This window comes from Sapajus apella, unplaced genomic scaffold (genome assembly GCF_009761245.1).
Source record: "Sapajus apella isolate SASKATOON/1434 unplaced genomic scaffold, GSC_monkey_1.0 scaffold568, whole genome shotgun sequence".
In the NCBI taxonomy this organism is placed as follows: Eukaryota; Metazoa; Chordata; class Mammalia; order Primates; family Cebidae; genus Sapajus; species Sapajus apella.
In genome coordinates this window covers 4962-17010 of record NW_022437494.1, presented here as the reverse complement: position 1 = coordinate 17010, position 12049 = coordinate 4962, and the positions used below count along the sequence as shown (strand labels likewise).

At 42.8% G+C, this 12049-nt stretch overlaps 1 non-coding gene across 1 annotated transcript; it reads left to right on the top strand.

Annotated features, from left to right (window-relative positions):
- Window positions 1-9754: 9754 nt before the first annotated feature.
- Window positions 9755-9895, top strand: LOC116546076. Its single transcript, XR_004266581.1, has one exon. It is a non-coding gene; the product is annotated as a U4 spliceosomal RNA (small nuclear RNA).
- The last annotated feature ends 2154 nt before the right edge of the window (window positions 9896-12049 follow it).

Below are 12049 nucleotides of genomic sequence, written 5' to 3'. Positions count from 1 at the left end.
CTTGTCCCTTGGTCTCTGCATCCTCATCTGTCAAAGGTGGGACTGGACTTAATTGAGCTCTGAGGTCCATAGACACTTGGCCCCTTCACGTCCTGATTATGTCAACTGGACATCAATTTAACAGAGGACTTCCCTGCAAAATGTCCTCTTCTTCCTGCAACAGGCTGTTTCTGTATAGGCATGTTTCATGCTAAGCACTTCTTTCTGGGGGAAGGTGGCAGAGGCCATTTTTCTACAGAGGCAAAGTGATTTGGAGAGTCACCTGGCCCCTGAAGAGGGAATGGTGGGATCCAACCACTCAGCGTGCAGTGAATTGGAGCAGGGATCTCAGCACATGGGGCAGTGGGTAGGCTCCCCTAACCTGGGGCACCTGCTGTTCCTCCAGACCGCAGCGCATGCTCTTAGCTCCTCCTCTTACCTGGCTCTCACCACACTCCTGGTTTAATCACCACATCGCTCTCACTCCAGCTTCAGGTAGCCATCAGCAGGGCCTGGCAATATCCACTGGTTTGGTTTGGTTTATCTTTGTCTGCAGGTGAACTCCCTAAGGGCTCTGCCGTGCACTCCAGCCTTGTGACCCTTGCCTTCCAGGAACCATGCAAGAAGCACAGCCACCAAAGGTCCTTAAAACAGCAGGAAGGTTGGGCCTGTCCCCTTCTGTGTGGTTAACTATCTGCTGAGGAGCATCTGGGCCTCATTCCTCCAAGTCCACTGGAGGGTCCAGAAGAAGGAGTGAGAGGTGTGTCCTGGTGGAGCGGGAGGAAAGGCAGAAAGCCTTTCTGACAGCTATGGAATACCATTAGCCAAGGCCTATTAGGCCCAGCACAAAGCAAAAGATGTGTAGTTTCCATAGAAGGTTATGTGAGACTGCTTCTCAACAGCCCCAGCAGCGTGGGAACTAGCAACAGCACACTTCTTGCCTCATCAGCTGCCCTGGGATGGAAAACTCAGTGGACGTAGGACCCTGATTCTGATGAATGAAGCATGTGGTCCCAATGCTGGAGCTCTTTTGGCAGGTTCTAAAAGCATAATACTGAGCAGCGGTGCCCTGCTGGACAGTACTGGTGGGGACTCAGTGAGCGCTACTCACAGATCCACACCTGACCCTGTTGGGTCGAGTCAGGCTGGACTTTGGTCTGCACTGTGGCATCTGTGTTCTGTGAGTTCATGTCATGAGTGTGGTGACTTCCCAGATACCATCTCAGGCTTCAGCTAGCACATCCTATTTCTTGTCTTCTATGATACCCAAATTGGACTGGCCTCACTTCAAATACGCTGTCCCATTTTGTCATCCTATCTTACCTCGAGGAAACTGGGGACTGATGGCCAGGCCAATTCTGTTGAAATTCTTGCATAGAGCAAACCTGTGCTCATTTTTAAGTGGCATGGGAGAGGCCCCCAGCCATAGTAAAGCCCAGTCTCTGTCTTCACAGTGCTGATACATGTTCGTGTGTATAAATGCATGATATAGATTTATGTATGTTGCTGTCACCATCTGTTGAAGGCCAATATAGCTGGTGGACAGGTCAGAGAGAGAAAATGGAAGTCTTTTTGGTGATTATTAAAGCAAAATGTATATTAAGAAATAAAGTTTTTCCTTCACTGCTTTGTTTCCTATTTCTGCACCAATCCCTTGACAGTTTAAAGAACTGGAAAGAGAAAATGGGAAAGATAATCTGTGTTTAAGAAGCGCATAGTCTAATGCTTGAACTGTTAACTTTAAAAGATTAAGGTTTTTCTACTTTGCCATTTTGTCAGAATCCCTAGTCTGAAAACATGAAAGAATGGTTCTTAAACTTGGTGTACCTTAGAAGCAGCTGTGGAGATGATAGGAGCTACAAACTGGTCTCCAATCCCAGGAGATTTAGGTGGTGTGGGCTCTAGAATCTGCCTTTTTATAATATAAGCACCACAGGTGACTTTAGTACATGAGGGCTGCAGATCACACTTAAAAAAAGCCGTGTTCTGTCACATTTAATCAAAGCTAAAAATCCATTTAAGACCCTTGAGTCAAAAAGTATATCATTCCGTCAACATTGATATAAAATTTTTAAAATGCTTTTTGGGAAAAGTTCTTAGCTACATGCTTTTGATCCCCAAGATTAAAATAATGCTATCACTTCACAATTATTTACTAGAAACATTTAAAAAAAACAGGTGGGAGGTGCAGTAAGATCATAGAATACAACTCTCCAGCAATGGTCTCCCTGAAAGAACATCAAATGGAACAAGTATCCATGCACGAAAACACTTTCACAAGAGCTAAGTAATCAGGTGAGAGATCAAAGCACCTGGTTTTAGCATAATAACAAGGTGCATTGAAGAAGGCAGGGAAGATGGTCTTGCATTGCTTCTGACACCTCTCCGCCCAACCACAGGATATGCATCTTTGAGAGAGAATCTAATGGCTTGAAGACAAGGAGGAAACTCAGTACCAGTCTTGCCATAGAGAAACACAGCCCTGAACAGAACCCAACAGTGCTTGATTCCAGGCTGATGTCCACAGAAGCAGCATTTAGACTCACCCTGGGCCACAAGGGAATCAGCTGCCCCAGGAGGAAGAACCCACTAAAGTTCTGGTCGGCTTTATCACTGGAAATTAACTGGGCTTCAAATAAATGTCAGGGGCAGGCAGGCTGCAGTGACCACAACACTCCTTGGGCAAGCCCTGATGTTGCATAGGTCTGGAAGACGCCAGACTTGAGGTCACAGCCAGTATGACAGCAGCAGCTGCAGTAGCTATGGGAATGCTTGCATCACCCCTCCCCATACTCCAGGCAGTGTAGCCTACAGAGAGATTCCTTTTGCTTGGGGTAAATAGAGGAAAGTAAGCTAGAGGTTTTACCTGGGAACCCAGAGAACAATTCCTGATCTTCCCCAAGTCCAAGAGGGCTGGGGACCTGGGAATCTGTAAGGATTGCAATGTACCTGGGCCTAGGGTACCCTGTAGTACAAAAATGGCTGCAGTGACCACTGGCTTGGGAAACTCATCAGCCCACTTTGAATTCCTGGAAGGCCCTCTGAAGGACAGGTACAAACAAGACCTGACTGCAAAGGCTGGAACAAATACCTTATCCTTCAATGCCCAGATATCAACAAATATCAACAGTATCAAAAACATTTAAGTCAATATGACCTCACCAAATAGACCAGATAAGCCACCAGTGACCAACCCTGGAGCGATGGAGATATGTAACTTCTCAGGAAATTTAGAATAAGTATTTTGAGAAAGATCAATGAACTTCAAGAAAACAGAAACAATTCAAAATTATATCAGAAAAATAAATTTATTTATTTATTGAAGAAAGAAAAGAAAGAATTAAAAAAAAAAAAGAAAAAAAAGAATGAAGGAGAGGAAGAAAGAGGAAGAGGAAGAGGAAGAGGGATAGAGAACAGGGGTGTTGCTTTATTGCCCAGGCTAGAATGCAGTCTAAAAATGGGTATGCCTATAATTGTGTTTAATAATAGAGGCATGAAAAAAAAATGAGGGAAGAAAATAATCAGCCAACGAATATTTCATTTAAACCTGTAAATAGATGTGATGTGGTACTGATAAGAGTGTATATTTTGTGTATTTAAAGTGGAGAGTTCTATAAATGTTAATTAAGTTTACTTGTTCCGGATCTGAGTTCAAGTCCTGGATATCGATGTTAACTTTGTCTCATTGATCTTTCTAATATTGATGTTGAAGTCTCCCACTATTATTGTGTGGGAGTCTAAGTCTCTTTATAAGTCTTATATATCTGGGTATTCCTGTATTGAGTGCGTATATATTTAGGATCTTCAGCTCTTCTTGTTACATTGATCCTTTTATCATTATGTAATATCCTTCTTTGCTTCTTTTGATCTTTGTTGCTTTAAAGTCTATTTTATCAGCAAAAATTGCAACTCCTGCTTTCTATTTATTTTCGCTCTCCATTTGGTTGGTAAATTTTTCTCCATCCCTTTGTTTCGAGTCTTTGTGTATCCTTGCATGTGAGATGGGTCTGCATGTAGCATACCAATGGGTCTTGGCTTTTTTTGCCTGTCTGTGTCTTTGGATTGGGGGATTTAGTCGATTTAAATTTAGAATTAATAATAATATATGTGAGTTTGATATTGCCATTTAATGTTAGCTGGCTGTTTTGCCCATTAGTTGATGCAAGTTCCTAATTATGTTGATGTTCTTTATTTTTTGGTATTTTTTAGAAAGGCTGATACTGGTTGTTCCTTTCTATTTGTAGTGGTTCTTTCAGAAGCTCTTGTAAAACAGAGCTTGTTTTCTGCATATCAGAAAAATTTAACAAGGATACTGACGTAATAGAAAACAGCAAAAAATTCCTGGAGCTGGAAAATGCCTGAGTGAGTGTCAGTAGAATTGATTAAGCAGAAGAATTAGTGAGCATTAAAACAAGCTATTTCAAAATACAGTCAGAGGAGAAAAAAGAAAAGAATAATGAGAAGGAACACAGAATACTTAAGAGATCTAGAAAAGGGCTTCAAAAGAGAAAATCAAAGATTGGCCTTAAATAGGGGGTTGAGAAGGAGCAAAGAGTAGAAAACTTCTTCAAAGAAATAATATTAATAGCAGAAAACTTTCTAAACCTAGAGAAAGATATAATATTCAGGCACATTGTGGAAGACAGTGTGGCGATGCCTCAAGGATCTAGAAACAGAAATACCATTTGACCCAGCAAACCCATGACTGGGTACCTAACCAAAGGATTATAAAACATTCTATTATAAAGACACATGCACACATATGTTTGCTGCAACACTGCTTACAATAGCAAAGACCTGGAACCAAACCAAATACCCATCAAAGATAGACTGGTTAACGAAAATGTGGCACATATACACCATGGAAAACTAGGCAGCCATTAAAAAATGATGAGTTCATGTCCTTTACAGGGACATTGATGAAACTGGAAACCATCATTCTCAGCAGACTGACAGGAACAGAAGAGCAAACACCACATGTTCTCACTCATAAGTCGGTGTTGAAAAATGAGAACACATGGACACAGGGAGGGGAACATCGCACACTGGGGCCTGTGAGGGGGTGGGAGAGCTAGAGGAGGGATAGCAGGGGGTGAGGAGATTGGGGAGGGATAGCATTAGGAGAAATACCTAATGTAGGTGATGAGGGGTGGAGGCAGCAAACCAAAATGGCATGTGTATACATGGGTAACAATCCTGCAAGATCTGTACATGTACCCCAGAACTTAAAGCAAAATAAAGAAACAAAAGAAGGTACATCCTGTATAGTGGTTTCTTTCCAGTAACTTGAAACATTTAAAGAATGGTTAAATGATCACTTGACAGTTATGCTACAAACAGGAATAAGACAGCCTGAGTTAAACATCATTACTTTGAAAAGATAAATTTTAATGTGAATTTTCAATCTTTAAAATCTTTGGTTTTATTTTGAAAAACAATCCTCAATCTTAAAAAGATCATGGCAAAGAGAAAAAAGGATTATAGTCCTTTTGCTTTTTCAAATAACAAACATGGAAATGAATTCTTATGAATGTCAACAGTCAATGTAATGTGGTATATTAAGAATTGAGTTTCATATAATGGCTAAGTTTAGAGAGATTACATTTCATGAGAAAATATGAATTTTAATAGATTTTCTATTCTGTTTTGGGAAATGGTTGTTTGTGTCTTTTAGTGGATTCTCCTTCCTGTCCACATATGTGGAATCTGCCTATTCTCTTCTCTTCTGAAATAGTTTAAAAGACTCAAAGAGAATGGCCTGGGCTTTGCCCATACTTAGTCTGATAGACATTTCTCTGGCTGCTCACTTTAATAGATATTAGCAGCTAATTAAATAAACTACCTCTCTCATCAGCCAGTAATTAACAAAGGTTTAGCAATTAGCAAAATCTCTGTTTTGCTGTGGTCTTATGCTGACAGTCTTATCTAAAAGACAAAAAATTTTCATTGTATAGATTAAAATTAATGTTGACAAAAATTGAAATTCAGGCAGAGAATTTTTTTTGTTCAACAACAGAAACTAGAAAAAGCAAAGATACAGTAAAATAGAAAATTTCCACTGTACAGATGTGAATATAATAATTGACACAGCCAGGGCTGATTAATGGATAATAAAATGTCGAGGGATGATCATTTGAATACAGATATTAATACTTTTAAAAACCATTTTCCCAATTACTTCAGTATAAATAAGGTGTCTCTGAAAGGTACAGATCCGGCATCACGATCATGGTGATAGACAAATGGTGGAACAGTCCTGGTATCACGATCATGGTGATAGACAAATGGTGGAACAGTCCTGGTATCACGATCATGGTGATAGACAAATGGTGGAATAGTCCTGGTATCACGATCATGGTGACAGACAGATGGTGGAACAGTCCTGGTATCACGATCATGATGGTAGACACATGGGACCGTCTCTACCTGCAGATGGGTGAGGTAGCATTGACGTTGCAGTGTTCCCGGAAAAACACTTAAGCTGAATTTAATCATGAGGACATTTTCAGACAACTTCAGAGTACAGACCATTGAGCCAGACAGCTGACCTGTCCTCTACAAACAAGCCCATGTCACCAGCATCAACGACAACAACAAAAAGATGAGGAGACACTTTGGGTTCAAAAGAACTAAAGAAATGTGGCTACATTATCTTTTACTCTTTTTCAATCCAAAATGTCTCTTCTCCTTTTAGTTGTGTGATTTGTGGTGACATGGGCTGTCTGAAGGAGACAGGTCAGTAGTGCTGCTCACTGTTCTACATTCTGAAGTTGTCTGGAGATTACCTCAGGCTATGAAACTCAGGCTAAGCGTTTTCAGCAAGAACATGGCGTTGTTCATACTCTGCACCGGCAGAGTCCCATGTGAAATGTTGCCTTAGTGTGGGAATATGACCCCTATCCAGGAGACCAGGTGGAGTCTTATCACCGTCATAGTAAGAAACCTATTGTCCATGTCCAAAGTCAAGCGAACATGCTCTTCTATAAATAAAAAAATGGCATATGTGTAAGCCTGGCATGTGTAATAAAACTCAAGATACGCTGTATATGTTGAACACAATATATTCTGTGAGTACCAGAAGACTTCAGGCTCTTCTGCTTCCACCAGCTCCATGCTGAGCCTAAAAAAGGAGGAAAAACCAAAGAATAAGTCATGGAAAATAAGACAACCCAGAGCCCCAACTAGATTTCATGGGTAGCACAAGAAAGTGGTTAACAAAGAAAAAACAAATATCCATTAATAACGTAACAAATTATCGCCTTATGCTGGGATGGACAAGAGTAGGGTAAAAAGAATGAAAGAGAAAGACAGAGAAAGAGAGAGAAAGTAAGCTCAGTGAAGCGTCCAGGTGACACACTGACGAGGGAGTAGAAGGACACTCTGAGTTACTGCCCTCAGGACACACAGTGTACACTGATCATAAAAACAAACATGGTCAACCTACAGTAGTTAGTAAATGGTAAGGGGAGGAAGAAATGGAAACCTAAATATCTACTGCAATGAAAACCAACAGCAATGTTAGTAGGAATAATTCAGACTTCGTTGAAAAGATGGTATCGATATTGTCAGCCCACTCTGTTTTCCCTGGACCTGGCGTCTCCAGGTGTCAACACAACATTAGCTGTTCACAATTGCTCAGAGTTACCTGGGGCACAGTGGACCTCGGTCTTCTTCCTCTTCTTGGTCCTTTTTAATCTCTGCAATAAATTCAGATAGGGACAGACAAAATAAGCCATTACCCTACACCCGTAACAGCCCACTGTCTAATCCCTGCACAGGGACCTCAGGCTCCTCAGCATGAGAACAGGATAATGTGAGAGATAGACTTCAGGAGGTCCCAAAGCCAATCATGATAGAGATTCCTTGGTTTGTGTCTCAGAACCAATGGTGAAACGCCCCTATTCTGGCAGACCATTATCCCTTTATCCCAAGGTTGTACAAACAGGAAAGAACCTCACAGACATGCATGGGAACAAAACTCCTGAGGAACGTGGTAGCTGGCAAGAGACATTTAATTAAGATTGACAGACAACTCTTGGACATGCGCTGCATAGCTTGGTGTGAGTTGGCAACACCTGCCTTGGGTTTCAATGTCCTGACAGTCAGTCCAGGGTATGACGGGCATGGACTGAGACTAGAGAGAGAGCAAAGCTCACTGACCCACCGCATGCCCATGCTTCAGACTGGAATCCAGAGTGATTGAAATCTACATTGATGGACAGGTTCAGCCCACAGTGATGACAACTCTCAGCCCGGCCAGCGAGGCAAGGCCCAAAGACTACGGGGTCTATCTGGGACACAAATTGGAGCTTTATCAACTTCACAATGGAATACTCGCTGCCTATGTCGACAGCCAAGTTGACCTCCTGCTCCTCTAATGAGTGCAAGTTGCTCCTGTAAGACTCATTGAAGGCAGATGTGCCAGGAGGAATTGAGAGAGTCGAATTACCTTCATCCCAGGACTCCTGGGGGGCCTCCTCCTCCACAGACTCCTGCAGATTCCTGATGAGCCAGGCAGGACAGGGATGACAGAAGATGAAACCAACAGAGATTGGACAACAAAGTCTCCCAGCTGATCTGATGGAAGTCAGAATGGAATGGTCAGAGAAAGCAAAGGCATTTTTCCTTCAAGAGAAAAAAGAAAACTATCCTTTCTAAATGCAGGGTGGAGGGTGACTACCATGGGGACAGAGAACAAATGAGCAGCATGTGCTCAGTGCATTTGCCACAGATGAGCCACTGCAGGCCACCGACTCTCCCAGTAAACTATCATTATGACTTGCAGCAAGAGAACCAACACGGGGCTTCAACTGCCTCGCGTAAGTTGTGTTGAAATTTTACATGCAGCATTCAAGTGAACAGAGCTCCTGAGGCATTTCAGACACACAGATCTTGTGTATTAAGGGCCTCCCTTTTCCAGTATTTTGATATCATATGTCTATGTTTTGAATTCCTTCTCTTCACAAATCCTAGCAAACATGCTCACAACAAATGGGCAGAAAGCATATATGCGTCTCTCCCTGGGTTTAAACACAGTGGGGAGAACAGGCGAAACCAGGAAATCCCTGTTTGCTGAGTTCACCTGGCTCATCTGATTGCAGGTTCCCATCTTGGGAGGAGTGAGAAATTAAAACCTATACAAGTGCCACCAATCACCCACAACATTGTCAATAGGGACAATTTGTAGCTGGTGAATGGAAGAAAGAGTTCTAGTCATCACTTCCTCGTTTTCCCAGGATCTACAGTCTCCAGGTGTCACTACTGAACTAACAGCCCACAACTCCACAGCATTACCTGGGGGGCACTGGCCCTCTTTCTTCCTCTTCCTCATCATCACTTTGTCTGTCTGTAAATAAATTCAGAGACACAGGTCACATTAAGCAAATCACACTTCACATATGACCAAATCAGTGTTTAGTCATAGCACAAGCACAGAAATATTCTCAGGGCAAGAATACAAATTCTGACAGGACTATTCCAGGGTGCCCTAGATGAAGCCTGGTGAGTAGGTGAGCCTGCTTTCCAGACACACAGGCCTAAATCTCCCTCTATGGGTAGACCATCATGCCATATTCTCTGCCTGAGTCCATGCAAAGTTAAACCAAATTTTTCCCAGAAAATCTCCAAAAATGAGTCAAACTATTTTCTGGGAGTGTTTTTGCAATACTGACTTATCTCACCAGGTACCAAAGTCATTGAATGGTTAGAGGCATCTATACATGAAACTGGACTGATATATAAATTCTAACAACACTTGCTTTAAAAAGAATCTGTGAGCTTTGCTCAGTGCCAGTATCAGAGCCGATGAGTTTTACCTGAGATGAGAGTATTGCTAATTGAAAACTTTTCCCAATACCCCACCGTGATAACATGCAATAGAGTTGGCATTGACAATTTTTGACAGTCTCTAGGGAGACTGAATAAAAAAAGACAAAACAAAAAAGAATCTGTGGGCCTGGCATGGCGGCTCACACCTGTCATCTCAGCACTTTCAAAGGCCGAAGTGAACACTTCACGAGGTCAGGAGATTGGGACCATCCTGGCTAACATGGTGAAAGCCTGTCTCTACTAAAAATACAAAGAAATTAGCTGGGCATGGTGGCACATGCCTGCAGTCTCAGCTACTCGGGAGGCTGAGGCAGCAGAATCATCTGAACCCAGGAGGCAGAGGTTGCAGTGAGCTGAGAGCGTGCAACTAAACTCCAGCCTGAATAACAGAGGGAGACTCCATCTCCCAAAAAAAAAAAAAAAAAAAAAATCTGTGACTTCAGAGGACAATGTGGGTGAACCACTTAAAGTTAGGAGTTCAGGACCAGCCTGGCCAATATGGTGAAACCTCGTCTCTACTAAAAATACAAAAATTAGCTAGGTGTGGTGGGGGGCACCTATGGTCCCAGCTACTCAGGAGGCAGAGGCAGGAGAATCACTGGACTCTGGGAAGTGGAGGCTGCAGTAAGCCAAGATGGTGCCACTGCCCTCCAGCCTGGGTGACAAAAGGAGACTCCATGTCAACAACAACAAGAAACAATACATGATGCTACGAAGAAACATCAGATCAGCCATTGCATGGATGGGGTAGAGAGCCAGGGCTGAGCCTTGCTTTATGGAAACATATCAGCAAGGTAAAGAGGAAATGTTTTCATCCTGGTCTCAAGGTGACTATGCCACTAAGCAAGCTGGCTTAAAAGAGATCAAGACTGAAGCTCAGAGCAGTGAAACCTGGGGAACAATCTCTCCAAGTAAACAGGCAAGGCTCTCAGTTTCCTTAAAAATAAATAGAAACTCCATGGACATTGTTCAGGGACAGATGACATAATGACATGAGAGATACTGAATCAAAGCTAGGAGACCTGACAGACACCTCCTGTACACCTCCTGCACACAGGTGACCATGAGCTTGTCACACTGGCCTGGGGTCTGGTAACTTGATACTTGGACCTCGGCGGCAAACGCATGGCATGAGCTGAGGATGAGATAAAAATTCCCTGGTATCTGTGATTAGTATCCCATGATAGGTTTTTATTCAAACCAATTTGTGTGTATACAGCCTGTCTTCAGAGTTATCTTCCTCAGCCTAGACAGAGGTACCAAAAACAAGGAACATAGTGGTCACCTGAAAGAATGATTAAAGCATCCTCCACCACATCATGAGATGATTCACTCTCTACAACCAGTGCAGAATCAACATTGTCTTCCTCAAATGTGATTTCATTGGAGTCTCTGTGAGGCTGGCTGGAGTCAGTAGGGCCACAGCTATTTGAATGAGTGATGACACATTTCTCCAGTGAGTCCTCAGGGACTTTCTTGACTTCAATCTTCTGGACCTCCCTGATGAGCCAGATGGGATAGAGATGACAGAAGATTAAACAAAGAGGGATTGGACCCCAGGGAGTCCTAGCTAGTTTTCACAGGAGGAATGAGAGAGTGGTCCCAGAAGGCAAATGGGAGGTTCCCTTTGAGAGGAAACAGGCAATTCTCCTCTCTGCAACAGAGCATGGCTGCCATGGGAACCAGAGAGAAAGAGAGCAGCTGGTATTCATTACACTCGGCAGAAAGGAGCCAAGAAGAAAAGAGACTCAGTTATCCCTGTAAAATTCAGACACGGCACGCAGCACATAAAGAACCACAACAGCTGCCACACCTGTGTCTAAGTTGGGTTGAACTGAACATATTGTGGCCAAGGGAATGCAGGCTTTTGGCCCATGGGAGACCCCATGGGTGTGCTTCTAGACCTTTTCCATACTTTACCACTCATTACTTACTCCTGATTATTCAGTGGTACCTGGGGGCACGTGATTCCTGTATTTTCTCAGCCTCCACAACATGAACATCTTCATCCTCATCTTTGTCATTTTCTGCAAGTGCAGGTGTGTTCGTTCAGATATTTCCCATTTCACTCTGCAAGGACAGTCAGCCCAATGTGCGCAGGGATGTGAACATCTGTGTATGGGTCCCCATTCTACTGAAAGGTCTCATGTTTTCTCTTTAACAAAATGCCCTGGCATGGTTTCCTGATCCACCAGGCAGTGCATTTCTGATCAGGAGGCTCATCATGAAGATGAAGCCAAAT